Genomic DNA, 6918 nt, shown 5'->3' on the forward strand with positions numbered 1-6918 from the left:
GAATTGAGACGTTAAACTATCATTTCAAATATTTTCTCAAGATAGAAAAGTTATTAACCCATTACCCCATGAGCATCTTGTGAAAAATGGCTGTTTTCATTGAAAGGTCTCCCGTTACAAGTTCAAGTTGCTATAAAACTATAAAAACTGCTTCAATACTAATCAAACTTGGCACAAATGTTGACTGGACCATTGCCTTTGTAACAACATGTTCAGTCTGAAATGTCCTGTTACCATAGCAACTAGGGGACATCTCAAAATTGCCAAAAATCACTATTTTGCGTTGATTTTTTCCATCAAAATTGATTTCAAAGTGCTGCCACTTCTCAATGGATTGAGATAGAGTCAAAGGCTTTTCAGCATTGGTTACACGTTACCTTATGATCGACCTGGGGCCATTTTTAGCCTCCCACAAGTCCAAAGTTTTCTTGGCGATGAGGGGGACTCAGCCCCCCTTCAAACCCCCCAAACAGAAGGGGGCACATCCCCCTTCTGGCAACCCCCTGATGTATCTTTTGGATGGGGGGGGGGGGGGCCGCGCCGAAAAAGTGGTCAATTTTTTAAAACAGCATTTATCAAACAAAAACAAGTGTTTGGGGGCCTAAATAAGGCATTTTTTCACCATTTGAGAAAGCAAAAAAAGGAGGGGGGGGGGTGAAAAAGGCGTAGAAAGTCGTATATATCTGGTAATGGGTTAACAGAAAATGATGAAAAAAAAAACAAAATTACCCAAAAACCGCGTTTTTTCCATGTTAAAAACATGGCCTCACATATAATTTTGAAGAAAAATTGCTGTTTTGTAGATTTTTTGATTTTTTTCATTAATGCGGTATGTGCATCGAAAAAAAGCTTATTAGCAACATGCAGTTACAATACAAAAAGTTATGATTTAGTACCACAAAATTTCACTATAAATAGAGAAATGAACATGAAAAACTTCATTTTTCTATATTCATGCATGTGTGCTTGATCTGTTGTGTCTGTCAGTTACATGCATACAATACTATATGTATCTTAAGATACATATAGTATTGTATGCATGTAACTGACAGACACAACAGATCAAGCACACATGCATGAATATAGAAAAATGAAGTTTTTCATGTTCATTTCTCTATTTATAGTGAAATTTTGTCGTACTAAATCATCACTTTTTGTATTGTAACTGCATGTTGCTAAAAAGCTTTTTTCGATGCACACACCGCATTAATAACTTTTCTATCTTGAGAAAATATTAGAAATGATAGTTTAACGTCTCAATTCCGACTAAAAGGACGCAAAGAAAAGAGGAATTGATAAAAGATTGAACTTGATTTTCTGTCAGAATGTTAGCCACTTTCGTGGTATTTCTGCCATCGACGGCAGCATTTATAATATGTATCTGCCTACAACGGCAGCATTTTTTCTTCGACCGGACAAGATTGAGCGTCTGTAAAACTTTCAAGAAAAGACTCACGGGGTAGATATTTGGCTTGCGTGACCCCAATGGATGAACGTCTATATTGATAACAGGAAATCCTGCCATTTACTTAAAACTTGAGATATTTTGAACAGAAACAGACATTTTCACGGATTTTTTCCAAGGCTTTCACTTTTAACCTGCTCAAAATAGTCTTAAAACAGGAAAAAACGAGTCCAAAATTACCTTACAGTATCTCCATTCAATGGACAATAGTTTTATAGCAATGATATGGGCCGTATTTGTGTAATATATAATTAAACCAACCAAATTTATAACCTACCTGTACCGATCGGTAATTTTCAGATATCTGCCATCACTGCAGTGATCTGCCATCACTGCCGCCGGTAATACGGTGTGATACAGTCCATTTCGTACCGAGGTGTCATTGAAACAGAGTTAACAGTTCTCTGTACGAAGCAAAACTGAAATGTATGAATTAATCTTTAATTACAATATCAGTGTAGCAATACCACGTGACCTAAACGTCATTATCGGCAACATTTCAAAGACAAATATTCCTCGATTCGAAAAGGAAAATAGCCGTAACATATGTCAATTTTCCTTCTTTTAGTTTAAGAAAGTTATGGCAAAAAGTTCAAAGAATGAAAACATATTTTGTAACAATAACGCTTTATCCGTACATGTATTCGCTAATATGCCATTAAAACATTAACAGACTAATGTATTCATATATAATCATCAATGTACATATTTCGTATTATCAGTTTTTTTAAATTAAAAAAAGTTATTATATGATATAAAAATATGCATTTGGCTGCAATTTCATTAGTCCAAACAGTAGTCGCCTCGGTCAATATGTCATCTGCCGGTGAATATCACATCATATTCAATGGCTAACTAGTCAATAACTGTTATTTCTAATATTTACTGTGACATTATAATGATGATTACAATCTTTTATTTTATTAAATCACAGTCATTAAAGCGTTACACAGAAACAAAGCTTGAGTTGCAAAATAAAAATGAAAGTGACTAACCTGATCTTGTCCACATGTCGTAAGTTTGTCACAATATTTTGTTTCAAGAACATCTCTACATATCATGCATTGTAAATTGTCTGATGGTTCTAATACAAATACAAATAGAATGGTTCTAGTACAAATACAAATAGAATGGTTCTAGCACAAATAAAAATAGAACGGTTCTAGTAAAAAAAAATAGAATGGTTCTAGTACAAATACAAATAGAATGGTTCTAGTACAAGTACAAATAGAATGGTTCTAGCACAAATACAAATAGAATGGTCCTTAAATATATACAAATAGAATGGTTCTAGAACAAATACCAATAGAATGGTTCTAGCACAAATAAAAATAGAATGGTTCTAGTACAAATACAAATAGAATGGTTCTAGTAAAAAAAATAGAATGGTTCTAGTACAAATACAAATAGAATGGTTCAAGTACAAATACAAATAGAATGGTTCTAGCACAAATACAAATAGAATGGTTCTAGTACAAATACAAATAGAATGGTTCTTGTACAAATACAAATAGAATGGTTCTAGTACAAATACATATAGAATGGTTCTAGTACAAATACAAATAGAACGGTTCTAGTACAAATACAAATAGAATGATTCTAGAACAAATACAAATAGAATGGTTCTAGTACAAATACAAATAGAATGGTTCTAGCACAAATACAAATAAAATGGTTCTTAAATAAATACAAATAGAATGGTCCTAGCACAAATAAAAATAGAATGGTTCTAGTACAAATACAAATAGAACGGTTCTAGAACAAATACAAATAGAACGGTTCTAGCACAAATACAAATAGAATGGTCCTTAAATAAATACAAATAGAATGGTTCTAGTACAAATACAAATAGAACGGTTCTAGAACAAATACAAATAGAACGGTTCTAGCACAAATACAAATAGAATGGTAGTTAAATAAATACAAATAGAATGGTCCTAGCACAAATACAAATAGAATGGTTCTAGTACAAATACAAATAGAATGGTCCTTAAATAAATACAAATAGAATGGTTCTAGTACAAATACAAATAGAACGGTTCTAGAACAAATACAAATAGAACAGTTCTAGCACAAATACAAATAGAATGGTCCTTAAATAAATACAAATAGAATGGTTTCAGCACAAATACAAATAGACCGATTCTAAGACTAAAACAAATAGAACGGTTCCTAAACAAATATAAACAGAATGGTTCTAGCACAAATACAAATAGAATGGTTCTAGCACAAATACAAATAGAATGGTTCTAGAACAAATGCAAATAGAATATAGTTCTAGCATAAAAACAAATAGAGTGGTTCTAGCACAAATACAAACAGACTGGGTCTTAAATAAATATAAATAGAATGGTTTAAAAATAAAAACAAATGAAATAAACAGTTTAATTATGTCATAATAGCGTGCGCCATATCTTTGATATTGACATGCATTTAAACACCCTTAATTTTTTTCTATTTGTAACAAGAACAACTAAAATCCTTATCTTATTTCCGACAGTTAAATGCACAAAAAATACTCTCCATTATTTTTTTGAATACGTTTTCAATAAATGACGATGGTCAATTTACATTATTTTACATACATAATAAAAAAAGCATTTACTTGAACCACATAAGTTCTTATTACATCCGTTTAAATTGTTACAGCATTGCATACATGATGGATCACTACGCTTTTGGTCGGAACTACTTTCTGCGTCAAAGGATGTCAAATCGTATTCACTTCCGGTTTCTCTTTTTCCAGGCGGATTTTGACCGCATGCCTATATTAAGTTAAAGGTAAGATAATTCTTAAAATATATGCTACATTACACGATATTTTATGTTATTAATATATGTGTTAATCCTAGTTAAACATTTATTTTCTGAAAGCGGTTTTAAAGACACGCTAAAAGGATGCCCAAAACATTATATTCAACTCAAAATTTCATTAACAGCATTTAAATACGTTTAACAATGTTCTGTCAGAAAGAGTTCTTTATATACTTGATTGTATTGCAACAACAAAATGACAATTAATCATGTTATTTCCTCAGCCGTATTAATAAAAGTCACAGAATTATTTTTAAATGGAAAGGAATCTATGACGTCATACAATTAAAATCTGTATCAAAGATATTATCACGCAAGTTCACATTTTTGCAAGATTTTCCGAGACCACGTTTGACACAAGAATTTTTCCGATACATGTATATGATAATCATGTACGCAGACCTGCTATCTATAATTCATTGTGCTAACCAAATAAGTTGCAAAATTGAGTAAAAAAAAAAAGAATAATATATATCAAGAAGATGTACATGTAAATTACTTTCTGTAATAGATAAAGATGTAAACAAATTAGGTTATGTTAAAGAAGATGGCGGATATTTAACAACGCCATGGGCCAATGAATCTCGCGCAACGGATTCAGTGTTAGATTTGAAAAAAAATCTATTTTTAGCGCTTCCTAACCCTCTATAATAAAAGTCTCAAAATGACTATAGTAATATTTATTATTTATAGATATTTAACATAGCTATGGGCCGATGACAAAGCATTGTGGGTCAGAATGTGAAATGTTCTATTTTTAGAGCTTTTTAAAAGTCTCTGTAAAACTCACGACAGCGTCGATACAGCCTAAATTATATACAGGTTTACCAGTACTGCCAAGAAATCGGTTTGAATAACAAGTCTGAAATATAAAAAAATAATAATAAAACAAAATTGAAAGTTAGTTGATCGTAAGGCAGCAAAAATATACACGATAATAAGTGATGAAACTTTATGTCAATACGATATAATATAGATTATGATATAAGGAAAAGGGAAGGAACGTTGCAATAATTACATACTTAACGCCGACCAGAAGCAACAATCATTGCATTTTTGATTATTTTAATCCTTCAAAGTACATGTATCTTTATTTTTTTATTATTTTGTTTGGGGTGTAATATTGACTTACTTTGGCTAAAATATACATGATGACTTATTAGCGATCAAACCATTATTTTCGGTGTCCAAGAACTTCCGTCTCTATTTACATACGATATATAGCCATTTCATTTAGTTTGAATATATTTTATTGCATCAAATACTATCAATTTTTAAAATGATAAGCATATAATTAAAAGCAAATGGGTTGGGCAATAAGTTCTAGCAACTTTATATTAAGCCTGTCACAGTCTTTTTATCTCACAGAAACAGAAAATAAAAATCTTTGCACTTTGTACGAAAAGGCTTTGCAATATAAACGTCTTGGAGCATGTTGAAAATGAATGAATATATTTCTATGCGATATCACCTACCTGATTTGACAAACACTTTTTCAACGTAAGACAATCTTCCACGTTATTCACTTCCGTACAACTAAGACACAGTAGGGTCGATATTGCAGAAACATTTAACAACAGTAGTAGAACACGCGCTACTAACACTGCAAATAAAGAAAAACAAAAACAAAGGACAACATTAGTACCACTTACGCGCCTACAAACACGTTTGTAAATAAAATATAAAACAAGAAAACAACGGTACTTTTCATGCAATTACTTTTTTGAAGGCTATCTAAGAGAAATATAAAATTCGTCTACACAGTAAAACCATTTACATGTAACAACAAAAGTAGTGCAAACGCTTCTTACACTGTAATTAAACAAAAAACATTTGACAAGAAAAGTAGTGCCAGCATTCTTACACAGTGATAAAACAAAAACATTTAACAACAAAAGTAGTGCAAGCACATCTTACATAGTAATAAAATAAAAACATTTAACAACAAAAATATAAAATAATAAGCTACTGCTGTCCTACTGCTACTGCTGAGCTACTGCTACTGCCAACTTCACGTTTTATAATTTTGCTACTGCTACTGCTGAGCTACTGCTACTGCCAACTTCACGTTTTATAATTTTGCTACTGCTACTGCTGTCCTACTGCTACTGCCAATTTCACGTTTTATAATTTTGCTACTGCTACTGCTGTCCTACTGCTACTGCCAACCTCACGTTTTATAAATTTGCTACTGCTACTGCTGTCCTACTGCTACTGCCAACTTCACGTTTTATAAATTTGCTACTGCTACTGCTGAGCTACTGCTACTGCCAACTTCACGTTTTATAATTTTGCTACTGCTTCTGCTGAGCTACTGCTACTGCCAATTTCACGTTTTATAATTTTGCTACTGCTACTGCTGTCCTACTGCTACTGCCAAACTTCACATTTTATAAATTTGCTACTGCTACTGCTGAGCTACTGCTACTGCCAACTTCACGTTTTATAATTTTGCTACTGCTACTGCTGAGCTACTGCTACTGCCAACTTCACGTTTTATAATTTTGCTACTGCTACTGCTGAGCTACTGCTACTGCCAACTTCACGTTTTATAATTTTGCTACTGCTACTGCTGAGCTACTGCTACTGCCAACTTCACGTTTTATAATTTTGCTACTGCTACTGCTGAGCTACTGCTA

At 32.3% G+C, this 6918-nt stretch overlaps 1 long non-coding RNA gene across 1 annotated transcript; it reads right to left on the minus strand.

Moving 5' to 3' along the window:
* Positions 1-1819: 1819 nt before the first annotated feature.
* On the minus strand, positions 1820-6293 carry LOC132751336 (uncharacterized). Its single transcript, XR_009628671.1, has 5 exons — positions 5755-6293; positions 5070-5141; positions 4071-4230; positions 2461-2549; positions 1820-1884 (listed from the first exon to the last, which is right to left on the minus strand). It is a non-coding gene; the product is annotated as an uncharacterized LOC132751336 (long non-coding RNA).
* Between the last annotated feature and the right edge of the window lie 625 nt (positions 6294-6918).

This window comes from Ruditapes philippinarum, unplaced genomic scaffold, assembly GCF_026571515.1.
Source record: "Ruditapes philippinarum isolate M1 unplaced genomic scaffold, ASM2657151v2 ctg857_1_1_1_1, whole genome shotgun sequence".
NCBI classification, from domain to species: Eukaryota; Metazoa; Mollusca; class Bivalvia; order Venerida; family Veneridae; genus Ruditapes; species Ruditapes philippinarum.